This window comes from Trachypithecus francoisi, unplaced genomic scaffold (genome assembly GCF_009764315.1).
Source record: "Trachypithecus francoisi isolate TF-2019V2 unplaced genomic scaffold, Tfra_2.0 Contig01440, whole genome shotgun sequence".
Classification (NCBI taxonomy): domain Eukaryota; kingdom Metazoa; phylum Chordata; class Mammalia; order Primates; family Cercopithecidae; genus Trachypithecus; species Trachypithecus francoisi.
The window spans coordinates 15603815-15615383 of NW_022681431.1; positions in this window are offsets into that span (position 1 = coordinate 15603815).

Here is an 11569-nt window from a genome sequence, read left to right on the forward strand (position 1 = left end):
ACATGAAGGGCTGTCATGCAGAGATGTAAGTTTTCTCTGAACTATGAGGGAGAGGGGGAATGCCACCAAATGTACAGAAATTCTTGTTTACCACTGAGCTGTCTGGACCGCAGAACCCTGGCTGATGCCTGGAAATTCCCCACCAACGGCATTGCTTAATCAGAGCTTGGGTAATCTGTACTGCATGGAAGTCTCACAGAGGAGGTTCCCGCACTGGCTGGCTGCCTGCACCCAGTAACCCCTGACACCTCTCCCAGGCCAAAGAAGGCCGTTAGAAGAAAACTTTTTCCACCTTGATAAGAAGTAGCTTACAACTGACTTTGTGTTTAGTTTGCTTAGGTTGGGGAAAAGAAAGAACATTCCATGCATGTTTTTAATAGTAAGAATTAAACCGGAAATATTATATTCAATAAACATAGAAAGTAATACTAATAAATGTATTTCGGTTGCATATTATGCCAGAAAGAGAGAAAACGAGAAAAAAAGAAATAAAGATGAAGAAAAATTGAGAAGGAATGATGGAGATAAAAGAGAGGAAAATAAGGCAAATAAATGGAAAAAGAGACAAAGAGGGACAGGGAGAGAGGAAAGAAGAAATGGAGGAAAAGAGTGAGGAATCAGAATATAAAGTGATATAATTGATTTCCTTCTCTTCCTTCCTGAAACATGACACATATCATGGCTAGTGCAAAGTGAAGGTTTTCTTTGTTTAATTTAGATCTTATGTTTATCAAAGATATGCATGTATTTTTAATAATTAAAAAAATAACCATGGCTGGGTGGGGTGGTTTGTGCCTGTAGTCCCAGCTACTAGGAAGGCTGAAGCAGCAGGATCACTTGAGCCCGAGAGTTCAAGGCTGCAATGAGCTATGATTGCACCACTGCACTCCAGCAAGATCTCATCTCTAATCATCATCACCATCGTCATCATCATCATCACCATCGTATAGTTCTACGAGGCTTATCATGAAAGCAACAGCTCCCCAGTCTCTCAAACCCATATCCTGTTTCCCATAGGCACCAATTTCCAGCCCTTCAAGTCTTACTTTTTATATTTATCTCCACTTTTCTAAATAACACAATTATACTGCTATTCTTTTTTTTTCAGTCTTGTGATTATCCATTCCAACTGTAAGGAAAAGAGTTATCTCTCTTTTACTCTATCTCCCACCCATACACACACCTTCCCCCATCCTCCTCATAGAGTTAGATCATCCTTTTGTTTAGATCATTTTTCAGCTACGATGTGAAGGCTGGACTCAACTGGGACTGTCTACTGGAGCACCTGCACATGGGCTTTCAGTGTGGCTGGATTTCTCCCAGCAGGATGGCTGGGATCTGAGAGGGAGCATCCTCAGAGCAAGCATTTCCGGACCACCGGGCAGAGGATGCGTGGCCTCTTCTCAACTAGCTCTGGAAGTTCTACAGCATCCTTCCCACTGCACTCTATGGATAGAGGAAGTCCCAGGCATATCCACATCCAAGGGGAGAGGACATAGATGTCACCTATTACTGGGGCGGGGGGGGTGTCAAAGAATTCGGGGGCTATGTTTTACAACTGTCAGGTTAGTTTTCAAATTAGATTGTTCTCCAGTCTCTCCGCTTTGCCAACTCCCAAATTAGGATTCAATTTTTCTTGAGTCTGTCAAGTCAGTTAGCACTTGTTTTTCTGCTTTTCAGCTTCTAGAATTTTGTTGCCTTGTCTCACCCATTCTCTTTGACCAAGTTTACAGTTGTTTTAGTGGGGTTCTAAAGGCAGAAGAGATAACTGGCTGTATTTGATTTTCACATTTAACGCAAAGTTCCATTTACTTCCTTAATTTTAAAAATGTTTTGGTCATATAATTTTACACTAATTTGTTACTATGATTGTGTCATCCATGATTGCTTTAAATAATTTTTATATCATTCTGTATATGACTGTATCTAGACCCCTCACCAGGCTGGCCACCCTTTTCTGGACAGTCTATTCTCTTTCAAAAACTTGTTAAAATGGACCACTTGACATTGAACCCAGGTCTATGGATATATGGCACTGTGAGACAACTGCCCCCTTGTTCTGAAGGAAATTCTTTGCTGTCACAGCCTGAGGCTGAATGGCGTTGCTAACTGCATCTCTACACTGTTGACTTACACTGAGCCTATTACCCAAGCCACCTTTACCCACAGGCTACTAGTAAACCAGTTGGATTTTTGTTGTTGTTATTCCAATCCTGTTCTTGTGCAGGGGGCTTGTGGACCCTGAATGGAATACTTTACATTTATCCCCAGCTACATTTCATCTTGTTAGCTTCCGATACAGTTAGGCTTTGTATCCCCAACCAAATCTTATCTTCAATTGTAATCCCTATAATCCCCACGTATCAAGGGAGAGACCAGGTGGAGGTAATTGAATCATGGGGGCAGTTTCCCTCATGCTGGTCTCATGATAGTGAGTTGGTTCTCACGAGATGTGATGGTTTTATAAGAGGCTCTTCCCCCTTTGCTCGGCACTCCTCCTTCCTGCCGCCTTGTGAGGAAGTTGCCTTGCTTCCCCTTCACCTTCTGCCATGATTGTAAGTTTCCTGAGGCCTCCCCAGCCACGCTGAGCTATGAGTCAATTAAACCTCTTTCCTTTATAACTTACCCAATCTCAGGCAGTTCTTCATAGCAGCAACACGCTAATAATACAGCTTCCATTCATGACTCCAGCCTGTTGATATCATTTGAATTCTGATTGTGCTTTCTTAGTACTAGCTAATCCCAGCTTTGTGTCATTTACAATTCTGATCAGCCAGCCATCTGCTACAACCAAGCCACTGGTGATACTCTGTAAAGCTCAGGACTGAAGATCTGGGCAACCCCATCAGCCCCCTCTCCCCAGCTGGGTGCTGATTCCCTGGGCACTGTGCCCAGCTCTTATAATCCCACTTGTAGCTACTTGGCATTCAGCCTATATTTCTTCATCATGACCACAGGAATGGCATGAGTCTTTTTGCTTCTCTGTGTGTATGGAAATTGTTTCAAAACATACTACATTAATAGAAAATGTGATCTATGGTAAAGCCAATAGATCAGGAGACAACTTCCATTGAAAAGGTAGTTTGTTACTCACAGTTCCCTAGAGAAGGGAGCAGGTCATATCACAGGGGACCACACGGGAAAGCACCAGAGGTGGTCAGGAGGCAGAGGGAAATGGGGGAGCTACAGTCAAGAGCCAGAAAGAGTGGGTGAGGCAGGGTGAGCAACTTTGGAGTTGGCTGGTATTAAATGAAGTTCAGCCTAATGCTGCCTCCTTACATATTTTAAGTTGAGCCTGAAGCTTTCTCTGTACAAAGCAAATTATAACCTAAATAGAGATGTAAACAGACTGTAACCAACTCTTAGGCCAATCACTGAGTTTTGGCCAATCAAAGGGGGCCAACTGCTCAAACCATGTTCAAATAAGGCAAGTTACTTACTATCTCTAGGAATTGGTTAGCCCTATCACGGGCAGTCCTTTCAGGGTAGCAAAGCCCTAGATGTCAAGGCATCAAAACATGTAAGATAAAAGACATGGTTAAAACACAGATATAGCGTACTTATCCTTCAGCTAATGTTGATTCAAGGCGGGCCTGTGAGACTCTCAGAGAAGTTCTGCCTCACTGTTCGTGACACTGCAGGTCTGATCTCTCGCTCACCCAAAAGAAGAAGAAAAGAAAGTGTCAGAATAATCTGGCCTTGGCCAGGCATGGTGACTCACACCTGTAACCCCAGAACATTGGGAGGCTGAAGTGAAACGGTTGCTTGAGCCCAGGAGTTGCAGATCAGCCTGGGCAATATAGACAAAATACAAAAATAAATTAGCCAGGCATGGTGGCACACACCTGTGGTTTCAGCTACTGGGGAGGCTGAGGTGGGAGGCTCACTTGAGCCCAGGAGGTGAAGCTGCAATGAGCCATGACTGCATCACTATACTCCAGCCTGGGTGGCAGAGGGAGACCCTGTCTCAAAAAAAAAAAAAAAAAAAAAAAAAAAAAAAGGAAAGGAAAGAAAAAGCGTGGCTACTATTCCCACAGGCCATTCCTATAAGCCCTCTCTGCTCATGAGCACTGGAGGTTCCCCTGGGGAGGCAGTAGAGATTCAGCACAGAAGAGATAGTCAGCATTCAATTATTGCATCCCTATACTCCTCGGTATGTTCCTTGGGAAGCGTGTGCATGTGTATATACTTCTCAGGGTAGATCTGTTCCTAGAACAATAGTTTTCCTAGTCTCCTAATTCCTATTGCAACTTCTTTTTTTTTATTTTTTTTAATTTTTATTTATTTATTTTTTTATTATACTTTAAGTTGTAGGGTACATGTGCATAGCGTGCAGGTTTGTTACATATGTATACTTGTGCCATGTTGGTGTGCTGCACCCATCAACTCGTCAGCACCCATCAATTCATCATTTTTTTTTCTATTGCAACTTCTTATGCATGAAAACCCCAAATCAAAATTCAAGACTGAGTTAGAATGAAGAACTGCTGGAATTAAGTGTCTATTTCCTACGAACCACTGAGATAAGCTAAAAGGGGCCACTGGTAAGAGTGAGTGACCATCCTGTGCTGTAGGTCATATTTCTCTCTCTCTGGGTGGGTGCATTTGGCCACCTCCTCAGCAGGCACTGGCTGTCTGCCACACACATGCCAACATGTGCCTGACAGAGCAGGCTGCATGCACCGGGATTTTAGCACGTGTCAGGAGCAGGCTCGTGAATCTCAATGTCTCCCCCTGGAAACTGCCAGTTCCTTGAATGAGTACAGAGCAGCTGCCAGGGACCCAGAAACCAGGTCTCAGCTGGAGGCAGGGGCTGAGTCCCAAAAACTGCACCTGAGTAACAATGGCCCTTCCGCCCTGGTGTCCCCACATCCCCATGTGTCACCAATGCAGCCAGCAGGTGCCATCAGCATGGGAGCATTGCTGAATCTCCAGTTGGTCCCCTTCCTTGGATGGCCATCCGCTGCCACAGCAGATGGAAAGAGAAAGCCTCTCCAGGCTCCTCTCCCTCCACAGCCCTCCACACATGCTGTGATCCCAGCATGCACGTTCTGGATCAGTAAGAGCCAGTAAGAAAATCTCTCCGGTCCCTTCCAACTCTTATGTGTCCCCACCCGCAGGTTGATGGATGGACCCCTCCTTTGGAAACCATCCTCCCTGGAAGCAAGGCCTGTTTTCCTGTTTTCTTCTCTGAGGGGCCCTCTCCCTACCACATCTCCTAAAATTGGGTGTGCACAGTTCCAGGGCACGGTTGATCTGCAGGCTGGCAGCAGAATCTTGGGAGACCATAGGCCTTTTGCTGAGGGTTGAACCCAAGCATCCAGGTGCCAACATGCCAAGCCCACAGCCTTGGCTTCCCTGAACTCTGCAGGCTTCCCAGGCCCCTTTGGAGCTAATGTTCCAGCATTCAGACCAGCACACCCGAGCCTGCAGTCTCGTGTTACTAAAATAAGCAAAGACATAAGCAAAGACTGCATGGGGGGCCCCTTCCAGGCACCAGGCCTTCTTTACACCTCACGCTTCCTAATGAAACAGAGAGAGCACTTCCCAGGGAGTCCGGGGACCTGCCACTAGCAGGATGTTAGAGGAATAGTGATCCTTCAAGTATACAGCGGTTTTCCTAAGAGTTGTCACTGTATTCTACATGGAAAGGAGCTTTTACAGGAGGTCAAGAGGTAAAGGAACGAACAGAGTTAAGAAGGTTTGTCCGATAACCCAGGAACGCTCCATCACACAAATCCAGGGGGCGCCACTCATACTGTGTTTGCTGGGAACTGCTCCCCCTGGGGCTGCGCAGCTTTCTACCTACTCTTTCCTTCCCATTTCTTCATCCAGTCCCGTGGTCATTTGGGACACAGTGCCCTACACTTTTGGCAACTTTCAAGTTAGTCTCTTAGAATGAGAGAGCCAGAGGGACCATCGGGTTTATGGCATCCATTCCTCCACTTTGGAGATAGGGAGGCTCTGGTCTGAAGAGGTAACTTGTCCAGACATCCTAGGCAGAGGCAAGGCCCAGATCCAGCGCTCCTGACTTCCTCTTCTGCAGCACTACCCTGTGTGTGGCTGCAGACCTGGGAGCCTCCTGGAAACACAGCTCCTCCAGCTCCAGCCCCAGACCTGCTGAATCAGAACCAGCCTTTGATCAAGCCACCCTGGTGACTAGCACATGCATGTAAAAGTTCTAGAAGGACCGATCCTTACCCACACCCAGGAAGAAAGGATAGAGCCCTCTAAATACACTCTTGTTTCCAAAATAACCCGCATTTCCTGCACTCTGGAAGGAAAAGGACATATCAAGTATGGAAAAGAGAGGGAGGGACTAAGGTGTGTTCATTTTGCAAAGCTGCTCATGTGGAGAACCCTGCCCTCCAGGTAGATGGGCTCAGAAAGCACGTCTGTGGGGACGGGCTCACGAAAGCCTGGGGAAATGTGACTCTGCAGTTCCCTCTCTGACTTATGCAATTGTTTGTTTGGACTCTTGACTGACACAAACATAGCCTCTTCACTCCTCACCCTACTGACGTCAAGAATACAACCCTTTGCAGAGAGAGGAGACCTCAGAAGAGTCTTGAAGAGGCCTTGAACTTGAACCCCGCAGAGCCAACAGCTGGACTCACTCCCTGCCTCCCAGAGGCATCATTCTGCAGGAAGAGGCTCAGCTCCTGGGCAACCAGACCCTCTCCCCACAGATGCCCCTTTGCTCTTCATGCCACTCTTGGTTTGGCTTTGGTTAACAGATGTCATTTCCTCATCCCTGCTAGAGTGCAGGCTGCTGCTTCTTCCCAGGGGCCAGCAGCAGGGCCTTGTCCACCTCTGCCCTAGGCCTCCCCTGGTTCTAGGAACAGCAAGCAGTTGTTAGGGGCTGAATTTTGTACCCCCAAAAGTCATATGTTGAAATTCTCCCCATTTCCTCAGAATGTGACTGTATTTGGAAACAGTGTCTTTAAAGAGGTAATTAGGGTAAAATGAAGCCATTTGGGTAGACCTTAATCAACAGGATTGGTGTCCTCATAACAAGAGATTAGGACACACAGAAGGTCACCAGGGGCGTGCGTGCGCATGTGCACACACACACACACACACACATGTAGAGGGACGACCATGTGAGGACAGGGAGAAGGCGGCCGTCCACAAGTCAAGGAGAGAGGCCGCAGGAGAAACCAACGCTGCCAACACTTGGACCTCATACTTCCAGCCTCCAGAACTGTGAGAAAACAAATTTCTGTTACTGAAGCCTCCCAGCCTGTGGCACTTGGTCACAGCAGCCAAGCTGACTAATGCACTCATGAGTAAGCACGATGAACCCAATTCTGACTTCACAGCAGCTCCTTCTCTGGGAGTTACCCATTGTTATCCATTCCTGTGAGGAACTGGATGGAAAGACTTCTTTTGATTTATTATAAACACGTGATAGAAGGATGTAGGAGTTTGTGCACAAAACCTAAGTAGTTTTTTCTCCACTGGAAAAGAATCTGCAATGCATCCAATTGTCTTATGATTGAGGTCTTTTTGTTTTTTTAATTTTACTTTAAGTTCTGGGATACACGTGCAGAATGTGCAGGTTTGCTACATAGGTATACATGTGTCATGGTGGTGTGCTGCACCTATCAACTCATCATCTAGGTTTTAAGCCCCACATGCATTAGGTATTTGTCCTAATGCTCTCCCTCCCCTTGTGGCCCACTCCTGGCATGCCCTAGTATGTGATGTTCTCCTCCCTGTGTCCATGTGTTGAGCTCTTTATTGGCATGTTTTTCAATCAGCAGTATTGTAAACTCCTTCTCTCAGTCATGATTAGATTTCCTTTACAGCTAGAGAACCTAGTCTATGGTTCTGATTTGGTCTGTTGCCCATCAGCCCACTGCCAATAGAAGAAGAACAGCACTTTTCACAAAACAAACAAACAAAAAAACGGCGATCATGGTGCCTATAATCATCGCGTGCATGGCTACATGGCTACACTCAACCATAAGGGTCTTGTTTGTATTACCAAGTTATTACTCTGTTTTGTGGCTCCTTCTTATTTCTCTGCATGCCCCTCCCTAGTTTTGTTTTTGTTTTTTAAATCATGATCCATGTTAGTCAAGGGATGGCCTGTCCCTGTCCTGGGCAATCTGCCCCTGCTCCCCTGTAGCTGGTGGTAAGCACATTCATGGCCCCTCCTTAACTATCGCTTTTAGAGATCAGGTGTGATTCTAAGGAAATGGGGTGTTACCTTTAGTTTCTTTCCAGACCTGAGGTTCTAAGTTTCCCCTCTTCTCCTCCCAATGTCCCCAAATGGGACAGGCTCAAACTGAGCCTCAGCCTTCATCACTGAGGGGTAGAACCCTCACCCACACACATGGGTAAGCAGGATTAAAACTGCCTTTGCAAAATTACGTCCGTGAGAAAATTATAGCAGTGAGGGAAATCTGATCTTGCCAACCCCCACTCTCTTGCCTTTAGCTTTCAAGCTGCCTTAATTACTCCTGGGCTTAGGCCAAGCTAACTTTGGAAGACATTTAGGTTATAGTTTAAATAATAGCCCTAAATAATAGCCCTCCTCCCAAACTCGACAGCCTTTGAAAAGCTAATGAGAGACCACCAAGCTAGGGCGAGGAGAGGAGCCTGAATTCTGCCAAGGCGTAGACATAAATGACTGCCAGCCATTATTCCGGAGGTGCTACAGATAGTGTCAGTCCTGTAGATTGGCCTTTTGAGATATCTTTTCAGGTTTTTTATGTGTCTGACACCCATGGCTCTACTTGGACCCACCAACCAATGGCTCCTGTGACCCCACCCAGGAGCAATTCAGCTCAAGAGGACAGCTTCGACCCTCTGTGATTTCATCTCTGTCCCAACCAATCAGCAGCAAGCACCCATTGCCTAGCCACCCCCACTCCTTCCCTCAAACCGTCCTTAACTCCTAAACTACAAGCCTTCCATGAGATGACATTGATTTGAGTAATAACGCCATCTCCCGTGTGACATGCCCAAACTCATGTCAATTAACTCTTTCTCTACTGTAATGCTGTGGTCTTTGTTTGCACAGCAGGCAGGAAGAACCCACCAGGCAGTTACAGGGTGTCTTGCCATCGGGCCATGGGGGCGGGGTCCACACCCAGCAACCTCCCTCGTACGCCAAATCTCCTGCCTGCCCCAGTTACCCAAGGAATCAGTCAGTGTCACTGGGGAGCCATAAATCTCACCAGTTATTTTAACAGAGAGAATTTAAATTAAAGGTTTGCTGACTAGGTATGAAGTTGATAACGAGGTAAAAGGAAGGGAAAAGAGGAGACCTCTTGCCAGTGGCTAGTGATGGAAGAGGGATGTGCCCCACTTCTCTGAAGGTCTGTGGGGCAGAGCAAAGGCCTCCCTGTCCCCTCTCTCTGCTTCCACTTCAATCTCTAAGAAAGCCTGAGCCAAGCCTGGCCTCTGCCCCCATCACTGGAAACTGCTTCAGGGTTAACCTTTGAGGAGAAACTTTGAACTGTAACCACCAAATGGGTTCACCTTGCCCGCTGCCTAGACAGAACCAATTTATCAAGACAGGGAAACTGCAATGAAGAAAGAGTAATTCACACAGAGCTGGTTGTATGAGAGACTGAAGTTTTATTATTACTCAAATCAGTCTCCCTGAGCATTCAGGGGTCAGAGTTTTTAAAGATAATTTAGTGGGTAGGGGCTTGGGAAGTGGGGAGTGCTGATTGGTCAGGTTGGAGATGAAATCATAGGGGGCGGAAGTGAGGTTTTCTTAATGTCTTCTGTTCCTGGGTGCGATGGCAGAACTGGTTGGGCCAGATTACTGGTCTGGGTGGTGTCAACTGATCCATCCAGTGCAGGGTCTGTAAAATATCTCAGGCACTGATCTCAGGTTTTTGCAATAGTGATGTTATCCCCAGGAGCAATTTGGGGAGGTTCAGACTCTTGGAGCCAGAGGCTGCATGACCCCTAAATTGTAATTTCTAATCTTGTAGCTAATTTGCGAGTCCTGCAAAGGCAGACTGGACCCCAGGCAAGAAGAGGGTCTTTTCAGGAAAGGGCTGTTACCAATTTTGTTTCACACTCAAACCATGAACTAAATTCCTTTCCAAAGTTATGCTTCAGCTTCTGCCCAGGAATGAACAAGGAGAGCTTAAGAGCTAGAAGCAAGAAAGAGTTGGTTAGGTCTGATTTCTTTCACTGTCATAATTTCCTCAGTTATAATTTTGCAAAGGCAGTTTCAGAACCAGTGAAAGGTGAGTGCTGGGTTAAGGGGGCTTGAGGGAACTTCTCCTGGGTGTTTCTCTTTTGTCCCATTTTCCTTCTTCCCACATCTCCATTCTCTTTGCTTTTATGCCCCTGCCCTGCCTGGGCACCAACCACTGTCTCTTCTCTCATGGCCTGAAAGGTTGCCCGTAAAGATGGAAGTGCTCAGTGTCTCTCTGTTCTCAGTGGGCTGTTAAAAACGTAATTGCACATCCCTGATCCACATACACAGTCTGCTGCTTACAGGAGAACTTCTCAAGTTTTAGGGTACTGAATTATAAGGTCTCCAAAGCATAGAGCCCATGGAGTTCAAGAACTTGAATTTATGTTACCACAAAGCAGTGATTAAAAAAAAAAAATACTCCAAGTCTGAGCTCTGCTCCCAGAGATTCTGATGTTGGTGTCTGGAGTGGGGTCCACTTGGGCATGAGGATTTCAAATAGCTTCCCAACTGCTTTAAAAGTGCAACCAAGGTTGAGAACTACGCCCTAAGATACACACAAATACAGCAAATAAATGCCATTGTCAAAATTTTAAGAATGGAGCAGTCTCAGTGAGGTGTAAAGAAACATGTGGCTAAGCACAATCCTCCATTGTCATCAATCCCCGCTTTCTGATGTTGGCTCCACCCAACTGGGCTTGAATAGGAATCTTTGACTCATCTTGAACTCTTTCTAAGACACTGGTAGTTCCAGAGTTTTCAACAATTCTGCCAGATTTTTATAAACTTCTTTCTTTTATCACAGGTTTTGATTTATCTGACAGAGTGAGAGACAGAAAGAGAGGGAGGGAGGAATGGAGAAGGAAAAGAGAAAGAGGGGAAGGGGAGAGATAGGGTACAGAGAGAGACAGGAGATGGGGGAGAGAAAGAGAAAGGATGGGGGAGAGAGAGAGGAAAGAAAAGAGAAAGGAGGGAGAGAGGTGGAAGAGAGAGGACAAAGAGGAAAGAGAGAGGGAGAGAAAGGGAGAGATGGGGAAGAGAGAGGGAGAAGGATAAAGAAAGAAGGGAAAAAGAGAGGGAAGAGAGAGAGCATGGACAGAGGGAAAGAGAGACAGGGAGGGAGAGAGGGGGAAGAGAGAGGGCAAAGAGGGAAGAGGGAGGGAGAGGGACAGATGGGGAAGGAGAGGGAGAGAGAAAGAGAAATGGGGGAAAAAGGGGGAAGAGAGGGAGCAAGGACAGAGGGAAAGAGAGACAGGGAGAGGGGGGAAGAGAGGGTGAAGAGGGAAGAGAGAGAGAGGGAGAGAGAAAGGGAGAGATGGGGAAGAGAGAGGGGGAGGGAGAATGAGAAGGAAGGAAACAATGGGAGGGAAAGGGGCAAGGAGAGAGAGAGAGTGAGAGAGA